Raw genomic sequence first — 13,719 nt, forward strand, 5'->3', positions numbered from 1 at the left:
AGTTCTGGTCAGACCCACTTTGAGTACTGTATCCAGTTCTGGTCAGACCCACTTTGAGCACTGTGTCCAGTTCTGGTCAGAGCCACTTTGAGCACTGAGACCAGTTCTGGTCGGACTCACTCGAGCACTGTGTCCAGTTCTGGTCAGACCCAATCGAGCACTATGTCCAGTTCTGGTCAGACACACTTTGAGCACTGTGTCTAGTTCTGGTCAGACCCAATCGAGCACTATGTCCAGTTCTGGTCAGACTCACTCGAGCACTGTATCCGGTTCTGGTCAGACCCATTCGAGCACTGTGTCCAGTTCTGGTCAGACCCACTCGAGCACTGCGTCCAGTTCTGGTCAGACTCACTCGAGCACTGTATCCGGTTCTGGTCAGACCCACTCGAGCACTGCGTCCAGTTCTGGTCAGACCCACTCGAGCATTGTGTCCAGTTCTGGTCAAACCCACTCGAGCTCTGTGCCTGGTTCTGGTCAGACCCACTTTGAGCACTGTGTCCAGTTCTGGTCAGACTGCAGTACCCCAGCTGAGGCCCAATACTGTACCTGATGTATACACTGCTGGGTGTTTGTGTTATCTGACCAACGTCTGGTGTGTTGGATTGACAATGTACAGTGAGTGGGTGTTGAACTGCAGTGACGCCATCCAGTCAGCAGGAACAGTGCTAAATATACTGAGGATGGTTTCATACTTCACTGTTAAATGCTGTTCCTGTGTTTGCTGGGGAGTATTCTTCACAGTCTATCTGCCAGCTGACCCATAGCCTGCTGCCACTTGCTTTCTACCTCCTTTACTGAATTTCAAGACAGTAAGAATACATCAGAAGCAAAGCCTGAGTTAAATTTAACCTTGTTATAGATGGCGGCGTGAAGGTGAGACTAATATCACTCAGGTAAACTTGCATAAATATAGTGTAGGGACGGACATGGTTTCATGAGCTTATATCAATCGGTGTATAATTTACTCTTAACTACGGGTTATCGTGCCTGCCAGACATCAATTTATTCACGCACTCCTAATGTTTTACTAAATAAAGACAGCACTTGGTGCAGTATTGAGCCTACAGACCAGGATCAGTCTTCAGTCTGTGAGTGATAGCCGGTCACAGTTCGGACACTAAAGTTGGCTTCTGTTTTCACTACAGGCTCAGAAGGAGAATAAATCAGCCTGCTTCTGTTTAATATCCTTATTTTATTACATTTCCCATGAAATCCAAACAACTAATGGAATCCTGATTGAGGGGTTTGTCTTTTGCATTTTTAACCTATGAAGTTCAAGAAGCGGATAAACATCATAACCTCAAATTGTTGGATTCAGTGCTCTGTAAACACTGCACTGTTTGTCAGTGAATATAATTTGATTGTGATGACAGTATGCCTCTCTTCCCCCAACCTTATTTGTGTACTTTCTGCCGCTGTGCTGAAATTGTGGCTTGCCATTTGTTACAAGGGCAGTGAGGATTCATCTCAGTGAGTAACTTACAGCCCACAGTCTCACATATATATAAATAGACAGCACGCCCACACCAGTGCTGGGAATAGCAGCAGCTGATTCACATTGCTTGTGGAACCAATAGCCCAGAGCATCACCCAGGAGGTGCTTTTCCTCTGTCAGTGGAGGTGAATGTTTGTGACCTAATCGTGCTGCAGGCTGTCACATCTTCTGTTCCAAACCTTCGTTTCCAGGACAAAATATTTGTATTGCTGGCCTGTACCGATCTCTGACACCACCCCCCCCCCCCCGCCCTCCCTTCATCACCAACAGACAAAGAGGACGGAAACTGAAAGTTGCGATCAAATCAGTGGATTGCAGAATACTGGGAACACTCAGCTACTGTGTGCAGATGTGATTTGGTAGAGGTCACGGATTTGGAGAGTACTGTTGAAGAAGCCTTGGCGGGTTGCTGCAGTGTAACTTGTAGATGGTATACATTGCAGCCACAAAGTGCTAGTGGTGGAGGAAATGCAAGTTTGGGCTCATGTATACACGTCTCGGCAGATGCATACATTCTGTCTGTGAGTCAGTTCTCAGACCCTCGCTAGGGTCTAGCACTACTTTCAAGCCTTCTTACAGTTAGGTGTTAGCTATGGCTCAATGTGTAGCACTGTCACTTCTATCACAAGGTCATGAGTTCAAGGCTCCCTCCAGGATGTGAGCACAGAATCCAGGCTAACATTCCAGCGCAGTACTGAGGGAGTGCTGCACTGTCGGAGGGTCAGTACTGAGGGAGCGCTGCATTGTCAGAGGGTCAGTACTGAGGGAGCGCTGCATTGTCAGAGGGTCAGTACTGAGGGAGTGCTGAACTGTTGGAGGGTCAGTACTGAGGGAGTGCTGCACTGTCTGAGGGTCAGTACTGAGGGAGTGCTGCACTGTTGGAGGGTCAGTAGTGAGGGAGCGCTGCACTGTTGGTGGGTCAGTACTGAGGGAGTGCTGCACTGTCGGAGGGTCAGTACTGAGGGAGTGCTGCACTGTCGGAGGGTCAGTACTGAGGGAGCATTGCATTGTCAGAGGAACAGTGTTGAGGGAACGCTGCAGTGTTGGAGTGGCAGTACTGACGGAGCACTGCAGTGTTGGAGGGGCCAACTTTTGGATGAGATGTTGAAGCAAGACTTCATCTGCCTGCTCAGGTGTATGTAAAAGATCCCAAAGCACTACTGGAAGAAGATTCTAGGAGTTGTTGGTACCCTAGGCCAATATGTATCCCTGAATCAACAGCATTAAAACAGATTGTCAGGCCATTTATCTCATTGCTGTTTGTGGGAGCTTGCTGTGTGCAAATTGGCTGCTGCATTCCCTATATTATAGTAGTCACTGCTCTTCCAAGTACTTCATTTCCAGACATAGTGTTCTTTCCCTTTTTTCTTCACATATGCCAGCATACATGTTAAAATGGCAACATGTATGTTCATTCGTACTTCTGTATGCACACACCTTCATATGTGTCTGCACAAATACACACCTGTTCACATAATTACATACCTGCAGACATACTTGAATTGCAATAACTTTCAATGCTCCCAGGAAACCCCAAGCTTCCTGCCTGTCTATCACTTCATATCTGACAAATGCATGATACAAATCACCACCAAAACAGACTGACAGTATATCACTGAACTCAGCCTATGATATACTGTGTGACCATGCCTGGACAACGTATGTCAGCCAAGAGCGACGTCTCAATTCATTCCATCTTCGCTGCCTCCGGAGAATCCTTGGCATCAGGTGGCAGGACTGTATCTCCAACACAGAAGTCCTCGAGGCGGCCAACATCCCCAGCATATACACATTACTGAGCCAGCGGCGCTTAAGATGGCTTGGCCATGTGAGCCGCATGGAAGATGGCAGGATCCCCAAAGACACATTGTACAGCGAGCTCATCACTGGTATCAGACCCACCGGCCGTCCATGTTTCAGCTTTAAAGACATCTGCAAACGTGACATGAAGTCCTGTGACATTGATCACAAGTCGTGGGAGTCAGTTGCTAGTGATCGCCAGAGCTGGCGGGCAACCATAAAGGTGGGGCTAAAGTGTGGCGAGTCGAAGAGACTTAGCAGTTGGCAGGAAAAAAGACAGAAGCGCAAGGGGAGAGCCAACTGTAACAGCCCCGACAACCAATTTTATCTGCAGCACCTGTGGAAGAGTCTGTCACTCTAGAATTGGCCTTTATAGCCACTCCATGCGCTGCTGCACAAACCACTGACCACCTCAGGCGCTTACCCATTGTCTCTCGAGAAAAGGAGGCCAAAGAAGAAGAAGAAGAGACACTCTGTTTAGAGATTATTATTAAACTTCTTTATCATTGGCATTGAATTCCAGAGGTGTCCAAGTGTGGAATCTTACCCCAGACCAATAACACCGTGTTCCTTTCTACTTTCATTCAATTCATAAACAGAATCACCATGCTTTTGTTGGGTACACAGGAACAGGAGAAGGCCATTCAGCTTCTCATGCCTGCTCTGCCATTCAGTCAGATCATGGCTGATCCATACCTCAACTCCATTTACCCGCCGTTGATCTATATCCCTTGATACACTCACCCACCAATCCAAAAATCACCCTTATATCCCTACTGTACAACAGTAAATACGGGGGGAATTTTAACCTAAAAAAAGGGGCAGGTTTGGGTCAGTGGGGCAGGGCACGGTTAAAGTCTGAGAACTCTGTTTCCTGACCCAAACCTTCCTCCAACTTCCAGCTTGAACTGAGGTGGGAAAGAAGGCGAGTGGCCATCCCACTCCAAGGAGGTGGGTTGGACTTTTAAATATGATATTGAGGCTGCGAGCCTCATTGTCATTCAGTTTTTCAACTTTAACAGCTGTAGGCTGGGTTTCCCAAGCATTGGGAAAGCCAGCAGCTTCACTGAGGTGAGGAGCTGGTGGATGAGGAGGTCAGTGCAGGGAGGAAAATGGAGTTGTGGCAGAAGATTAGCCGTGATCATATTGAATGGCAGAGCAGGCTCGATGGCCGTATGCTCTACTCCTGCTCCTATTACTTATGTTATTACACTTACCTTCTGGATCAGGTGCCAGCCTGAGGAGCCTCTGCGACCGGGCATGCCTCCACTGACCTCCCCTTGAGGCCTCCAATTCAGTCCCAGCAGGAATTGGCAGCCCCCCAATCAACCCCCTCCCCACCCCAATCAGCTCCCTTCCCCTCTCTAAATTCAATACAGAAAAATTGAAACAGCCTCCCTAGCCCGTGTGGCTCAGCTACTAATGGAACGCCTCACTAGGCCACCAGGGGAGACCCAAGCGGGGAAGGAACCGAAGGAAACTATCGTCCCATGGTTTTAGGGTTTCAAACTATTCAAGCAACCTCCTGACCCCCGACTATTTTGCTCTTACTTTCCTTCCTTCATCAGTGCTTTAAAATTCTTTATTTGAAGAGGTTTTGTCACCACACACTTCGAATGAGGACCTAACTGAGTCAACTTGTGTGAAGTATAGGATTGCAGTTAGGTGCAGGTCCTGATCAGGCCTCGCCCTTCACTCCAGTTGGTCAAAAACAGCTAATGCTGTGGCTGAATTAAAGAGCCATGGCAAATCTTGCTCCACAAACATTGGCAGCTGGGGAATTGAAATTCAGTTCATTAAATAAATCTGGAATAAAAAGCTGGTATCAATGATGGTAACTTTGGAACTACCGGATTGTTGTAAAAAGCCTTCCTTTTCACTGATGTCCTTTAAAGAAGGAAATCTTCTGTCCTTACCCGGTCTGGCGTATCTGTGACTCCAGATCTACAACAATGTGATTGACTCTTAACTGCCTTTTGAAATGGCCAAGGAAGACAGTCAGTTATATTCAAGAAGACGGCTCACCACCACCTTCTCAAGGGCAATTAGGATGGGCAATAAATGCTAGTCTTACCAGCATTCACATCTGTGAATGAATTAAAAAGGACTTTATCAAATGCCTCACTAAATAACTCAATACAGTGCACTGCTTTCTGATTTCCTCTCAACACATCGTGCACAATATTCACTGTGAATTCATTTCTTGGCACTGTACAGACCCATTACAGAACTGAAACTACATCAGGTAGAATTCAGGAAAATTCAATAGTCACAATGGGAGATACTAGCACAAAAAAGCCAGCTCCAATCTCTGCCAGGGGTTTCAGGAACAGCACTGAAATAAACAGTTGTTTAGCCAACTATTGTTAGAATGTGGCATTAATGTGTATTAGTATCTCTTTTACTTCCTCATTATAAGGCTCTTGGAATTAGCACTATTCCCTCTGGTGAGTGGGTCAATAACCACAGGTCACAGATTTAAAAGATCTAGCTGGGAAGTGAGAATTTTTTTCACTCAGAGAGTTGTCGGGATCTGGAACACTCAACTTGAAAAGGTGGTGGAAGCTGATTCCATAAATAACATTAAAAGGGAATTGGACAGATCCTTGAGGAAGAGGAAGAGAAACTTACAGGGTTACGGACAAAAAGCTGGGGTGTGGGACTAAAAAAACTGCTCTTTCAAAGAGCCAGCACAGGCACAAGGAACCAAATGGCCTCCTTTTGTGCTGTACATTTCTATGATTCATTCTCTGTCTTAAATTCCACCCTCAGTTATAAGGCTATATAACACTGTCTCAACTTTCCTTCCTGGCCCTCATTTAGCTGATATTATTAACGTTTCCTTCTCCTCAGGTACTCTCCTCCTCCCCTTCAAATATGCCATAGTTACCCACACTACTTAGCAAATCCATCTTTGACCTTCTGTCCTAGTAAACTACTTCCCCATCTCCAACCTCCCTGTCCTCTAAAGTCCTTGAACCTGCTGTCACCTCCCAAATCCATGCCCATCTTTCCCACCATTCCATGTTTGAATCTCTCCAATCAGAAACATAGAAAATAGGAGCAAGAGTAGGCCATTTGGCCCTACGGGCCTGCTCCGCCATTCAAAAAAGATTGTCCAATTCACTACCCTGTTCCCGCTTTCTCCCCATATCTCTTGATCCCTTTGGCATTAAGAAATATATCTATCTACTTCTTGAATATATTTAATGATTTGGCCTCCACTGCCATCTGCGGTAGAGAATTCCACAGGTTCACCGCCCTCTGAGTGAAGAAATTTCTCCTCATCTCGGTTCTAAATGGCACACCCCATATCCTGAGACTGTGACCCCTGGTTCTGGATTCCCCAGCCATCGGGAACACCCTCCCTGCGTCTAGCCTGTCTAGTCCTGTTATAATTTTATAGGTTTCTATGAGATCCCCTCTCATTCTTCTAAAAGCAGACTCAGATTTAAGAAAAAAGACTTGGATTTATATCGCGCCTTTCATAACCACAGGACATCCCAAAGCTCTTTACAGGCAGTGAAATACATTTTGAAGTGTACTCACTGTTGTGATGTATGAAACATTGCAGCCAATTCATGCACAGCAAAATCCCACAAAGAGCAACGTGATAATGATCAGATAATCTGTTTCTGTGCTGTTGATTGAGGGATAACTATTGTCAAGGATACCATGGAGAACACCATGGAGTTCTTCTTCGAAATAGTGGCGGTGGATCCTTTTACCTCAGAGGGCAGATGGGATCTTGGTTTAACATCTCATCTGAAAATGGCACCTCTGACAGTGCAGCACTCCCTCAGTGCTGCACTGGAGTGTCAACTTTGATTTTTGTGCTTACATCCTGGAGTGAGACTTGAACACAGAACCTTCTGACTGAGAGACAAAAGTGTTACCAACTGAGCAACAGCTGACACAGAGGGGTTTTTACACCTGTCACATGATTGAAATGGCCCTTATCAAAGTCACAAATGATGTCCTATATGATGGCCATGCTAAACTATCCCTTCTCATCCTTCTTGACCTGTCTGCAGCCTTTGACATGGTTGACCATACCATCCTCCTCCAACACCTCTCCACCATTATGCACCATACTCCAGCTGCGGCCTAACCAGTGTTTTATAAAGGTTTAGTGGAACAACAACAATTTGTGTTTATATAGCACCTTTAACACAGTAAAGCATCCCAAAGTGCTGCATTAGGAGATATTAGGGCAGATGACCAAAAACTTGGTCAAAGAGATAGTTTTAAGCAGTGTCTTTAAGGAGGAAAGAGAGGTGGAGAGGTTTATCTTCCTGGTGTTTGTACTCTATGGCTCTATATATAAAGACCAGGATCTTATATGCCTTTTTTAACAGCCTTATCAACTTGCCTATAATCTGTATTTTGCTGCACTTTTGTTACAGAATATATCTGTCTTCATACATTGATCCCGGATTGAACATTGAGCCATACATTATTCTGAGCCCTGAACAGCTACTCTGCAAACGTCCTGGCAGATATTCACAGAGGAAAGTGAGAAGCCTCCAGGTAACCATACAGTGTCACAGGTAAAGACCACATGCTGTTCATCCAGGATGTGACATGAGACTTTGCATTAGACTAGAAGGTAGGAAACGACAGGGATAGAAATTGAATTGGGTGTAAAACAGGAGCAACAATGACAAATGTAAGAGTGAGACAAGCCTCGTCCAATCAGTGTTTACACTTGAGCCATTGCTAAATTAGTCAGGCTGCTTCTTCAAGCATCCTGGACTGTCAGGCCCCTTAATCAGAGATCTGACTCCTGTTTAAGGCCCCTCTGGGAACAATCTGGGGTTGTTCTCCTTAGAGCAGAGAAGATTAAGAGATTTAATAGAGGTGAACAAAATCATAAAGGGTTTTAATAGTGTAGATAAGGAGAAACTGTTTCCAGTGGCCGAAAGGTCAGTGACCAGCAGACACAGATTTAAGATCATTGACAAAAGAACCAGAGGAGGAGATGAGGAGAAATGTTTTTAAACGGTGAGTTATGATCCGGAACCCGCTGCCTGAAAGGGAGGTGGAAGGAGATTCAGTGGTAATCCTCAAAGGGGAATTGGATAAATAATTGAAAAGGAGAAATTTGCAGGGCCTTGGGGGGATAGCAGAGGAGGGGGACTGTTTGGATAGCGCTTTCAAAGTGACAACACAGGCACAATGGACTAAATGCCTCCTCTGTTGTCAGATTCTGTGATTCTACTGGCTGATACAGGTGATCACGGAACCATTACACCAAGGTCTTCAGGAGAGATGGGGGTATAAATTGCAGACAAAAAATTCAACCACCCCCCCGAAAAAAGTCAGTGAGCAGCTGTGAGGCGATTAAATGCTGAAAGTAACAGCAGAATCAATCATTGACACCAAACGTTAGAAACTCAGGAAAAGCACAGCGATCTCAGTACAAGTCTCCCCCACTATCAACATCCTATGGGTTACCATTGACCAGAAACTGAACTGGAGTAGCCATATAAATACCATGGCTACAAGAGCAGGTCAGAGGATAGGATTCCTGTGGTGAGTAACTCACCTCCTGACTCCCCAAAGCCTGTCCACCATCTACGAGGTACAAGTCAGGAGTGTGATGGAATACTCTCCACTTGCCTGGATGGGTGCAGCTCCAACAACACTCAAGAAGCTCGTCACCATCCAGGCCAAAGCAGCCCGCTTGATTGTCACCCCATCCACAAACATTCACTCCCTCCACCGCTGACGCACAGTGGCAGCAGTGTGTACCATCTACAAGATGCACTGCAGCAACGCACCAAGGCTCCTTAGACAGCACCTTCCAAACCCGTGACCTCAACCACCTAGAAGGACAAGTGCAGCAGATGCATGGGAACACCAACACCTGCAAGTTCCGCTCCAAGACTTGGAACTATATCGCCGTTCCTTCACTGTCGCTGGGTCAAAATCCTGGAACTCCCTTCCTAACAGCACTGTGGGTGTACCTACCCCACATGGACTGCAGCGGTTCAAGAAGGCAGCTCACCACCACCTTCTCAAGGGCAATTAGGGATGGGTAATAAATGCTGGGCTAACCAGCGATGCCCACATCCCAGGAACGAATAAGAAAAAAGTTACCATATTAATGTATTAAAATCTGGAATTCAGAAATTGTCATTACTCCAAGTAAAAAGACGGAGAACATCCCTGCTCTCTGCGCCAAAACAGTGCGTGTAATCTTTTACAACCACCTGAGAGAGCAGACAGGCAATATTCCCTCGAAGAGCAAGGTCCCGCAGCAACCCCAAAGTCTGTGCGCAGGCCACACACAAGTCGGCCCCTTTACTTTACCGTGCATGTGGGCTGCACAAAACTTTAAAGGGCCCGTGCATTTAAACAAATTGGACGCATAAAACTAAAAAAATTAGAGAGGACGTTGCAGACAGGTCCCTGATTTAAAATCTCATCTAAAAGATAGGAGCTCCAACAGTGTAGCACTCCCTCAATACTGCCCCACCGACAGTGCAGCACTCCCTCAGTACTGCCCCATCAACAGTGTAGCACTCCCTCAGTACTGCCCCACCGACAGTGCAGCACTCCCTCAGTACTGCCCCATCGTCAGTGCAGCACTCCCTCAGTACTGCCCCATCGACAATGTAGCACTCCCTCAGTACTGCCCCACCGACAGTGCAGCACTCCCTCAATACTGCCCCACCGACAGTGTAGCACTCCCTCAGTACTGCCCCATCGACGGTGCAGCGCTCCCTCAATACTGCCCCACCGACAGTGCAGCACTCCCTCAATACTGCCCCACCGACAGTGCAGCGCTCCCTCAATACTGCCCCACCGACAGTGCAGCACTCCCTCAATACTGCCCCACCGACAGTGCAGCACTCCCTCAGTATTGACCCTCCGACAGTGCAGCACTCCCTCAGTACTGCCTTACCAACGGTGCAGCACTCCCTCAGTACTGCCCCTACGACAGTGCAGCACTCCCTCAGTTCTGTCCCTCTGACAGTGCAGCACTCCTTCACTACAGCCCCTCTGACAGTGCAACACCAACTCATCAACCGTAGCTCAGTTGGTGGTATTCTTACCTGAGTCAGAGGTTGCGGATTCAAGTCCCACTCCAGGACTTGAGCACAGAAATCTAGGTTGACACTCCAGTGCATTGTTGTTGGAATGCTGCACTGTTGGAGATGCTGTCTTTCGGATGAGGCATTAAACTGATATCCCTCTGCTCTCGCAGTTGGATATATAAGGTCCTGTGGCATTGTTTTGAAGACAAGTAGAGGAGTTATCCCTGGTGTCCCAGACAATATTTATTTCTCAACCAACATCACAAAAACTGATTATCTGGTCATGATCACATTGCTATTTGTGGGAGCTTCCTGTGCGCAAATTGGCTATCACATCTCCTACTTTACAACAGTGACCACACTTTAAAAGTACTTCATTGTCTATAAAGCGCTTTGGGATGTTCTGAGGTCTTGAAAGGTGCTATAGAAATGAAGGTCTGTCTTCAGTACTGTATTGAGTGTCAGCCTGGATTATTAGCTCAAGTCTCTGAGTGGGGCTTGAACCTGTGATCTTCCAATGCGGAAGTAAGTGTGCTACTCAACTGAGCCATAGAATTATTGAATGGTTACAACATAGAAGGAGGCCATTCGGCCTATCATGTCCATGCCAGCTCTGGGAGAGGATCTCAGCTAGTCCCACTCCTCTGCCTGTTCCCCGTAGCCCTGCGAATTTTTTTCTCTTCAGATAATTATCCAGTTTCCTTTTGAAAGCCATGATTGAAACTGCCTCCACTACACTCTCAGGAAGTGCATTCCAGATCCTAACCACTTGCTGCATAAAAAGGTTTTCTTCATGTCGTTGTTGCTTCTTTGGCCAGTATCCTTAAATCTGTGTCTTCTGGTTCTCGACCCTCCTGCCAGTGGAAACAGTTTCTCCTTATTTACTCTACCAAAACCCTTCATGATTTTGAACACCTCCATTAAATCTCCCTTTAACCTTCTCTGCCCTCAGAAGAACAATGCCAGCTTCTCCAATCTATCCACGTAACTGAAGTCCCTCATCCCTGGAACCATTCTCTTAAATCCTTTCTGCACTCTCTCAATGCTTTCAAATCCTTCTTAAAGTGTGGTGCCCAGAATTGGACACAATACTCCAGTTGAGACTGAGCCAGTGTTTTATAAAGGCACATCATAACTTTCTTGCTGTTGTATTCAATGTCTCTATTTATTCAGTCCAGGATCCCATATACCTTATTAACCACTTTCTCAATCTGCCCAGCCACCTTCAATGATTTGTGAACATATACCCCCAGGTCCCTCTGTTCCTGCATCCCCTTTAGAATTGTACCCTTTATATTGCCTCTCCTCATTCTTCCTACCAAAATGTATCACTTCACACTTCTCTGCATTAATTTTCATCTGCCATGTGCCACCCATTCCACCAGCCTGTGTCCTTTTGAAGTTTATCACTATCATAGAAACATAGAAAATAGGAGCAGGAGTAGGCCATTCGGCCCTTCGAGCCTGCTTCCCCATTCATTATGATCATGGCTGATCATCCAACTTAGTAACCTGTTCCCGCTTTCGCCCCATACCCTTTGATCCCTTTAGGCCCAAGAGCTATATCTAACTCCTTTTTGAAAACATTCAATGTTTTGGCCTCAACTGCTTTCTGTGGTAGCGAATTCCACAGGCTCACCACTCTCTGGGTGAAGTAATTTCTCCTCATCTCAGTCCTGAAAGGTTTACCCCGTATCCTTAGACTATGACCCCTGCCACCACCATCGGGAACATCCTTCCTGCACCTACCCTATCAAGTCCTGTTAGAATTTTATAGGTTTCTATGAGATCTCCCCTCACTCTTCTGAACTCCAGCGAATATAATCCTAACCGACTCAACCTCTCCTCATATGTCAGTCCCGCCATCCCAGGAATCAGTCTGGTAAACCTTCGCTGCACTCCCTCGACAGCAAGAACATCCTTCCTCAGATAAGGAGACCAAAACTGCACACAGTATTCCAGATGTGGCCTCACCAAGGCCCTGTATAATTGCAACAAGACATCCCTGCTCCTGTACTCAAATCCTCTCGCTATGAAGGCCAACATACCTTTTGCCTTTTTTACCGCCTGTTGCACCTGCATGCTTACCTTCAGCGACTGGTATACGAGAACACCCAGGTCTCGCTGCATATTCCCCTCTCTCAGTTTATAGCCGTTCAGATAATAATCTGCCTTCCTGTTTTTGCTGCCAAAGTGGATAACCTCACATTTATCCAGATTATACTGCATCTGCCATCCATTAGCCCACTAATTCCTCACAGTTCACAATACTTCTAAGTTTTGTATCATTGGCAGATTTTGAAATTGTGCCCTGTACACACAAGTCAAGGTCATTAATATAGGTCAAGAAAAGCAGTGGTCCTAGTACTGGCCCTGGGGAAAACCCCCAGTGTAGTTCATCTAATATATTCTGCAATTTCAGTGTTAAAGCTGATCTCATATCGGGGAACAGTTAAAAAAAAAAGGAGTCAGTTTGAAATACAATAGGTAAGATCTCATTCTAGGATTTGATATTTCATTGGATTTTAATAATTTTCATTCACAATTTGACTATTATTCTCTCCTTTTTGAACTAATTTTCTTGCTGCTGAAGGCACTGACTCTCACCGGGGTTCGGGTCCCACACAGACTGACTCTCACTGGGGTTCGGGTCCCACACACATTGACCCTCGCCGGGGTACGGGTTCCACACACACTGACTCATACCGGGGTTCGGGTCCCACACAGACTGACTCTCACCGGGGTACGGGTCCCACACACACTGTCTCTCACCGGGGTACGGGTCCCACACAGACTGACTCTCACCGGGGTACGGGTTCCACACACACTGACTCTTACCGGGGTACGGGTCCCACACACACTGACTCTCACTGAGGTACGGGTCCCACACACACTGACTCTCACTGAGGTTTGGGTCCCACACACACTGACCCTCGCCGGGGTATGGGTTCCACACACACTGACTCTTACCGGGGTTCGGGTCCCACACAGACTGACTCTCACCGGGGTACGGGTCCCACACACACTGTCTCTTACCGGGGTACGGGTCCCACACACACTGACTCTCACTGGGGTACGGGTCCCACACACACTGACTCTCACCGGGGTACGGGTCCCACACACACTGACTCTCACCGGGGTACGGGTCCCACACACACTGACTCTCACTGGGTGCGGGTCCCACACACACTGACTCTCACTGGGGTACGGATTCCACACACACTGACTCTCACTGGGGTACGGGTTCCACACACACTGACTCTCACTGGGGTACGGGTTCCACACACACTGACTCTCACTGGGGTACGTGTTCCACACACACTGACTCTCACTGGGGTATGGGTTCCACACACACTGACTCTCACTGGGGTACGGCTTCCA

This window comes from Heterodontus francisci, chromosome 32 (assembly GCF_036365525.1).
Source record: "Heterodontus francisci isolate sHetFra1 chromosome 32, sHetFra1.hap1, whole genome shotgun sequence".
Lineage (NCBI taxonomy): Eukaryota > Metazoa > Chordata > Chondrichthyes > Heterodontiformes > Heterodontidae > Heterodontus > Heterodontus francisci.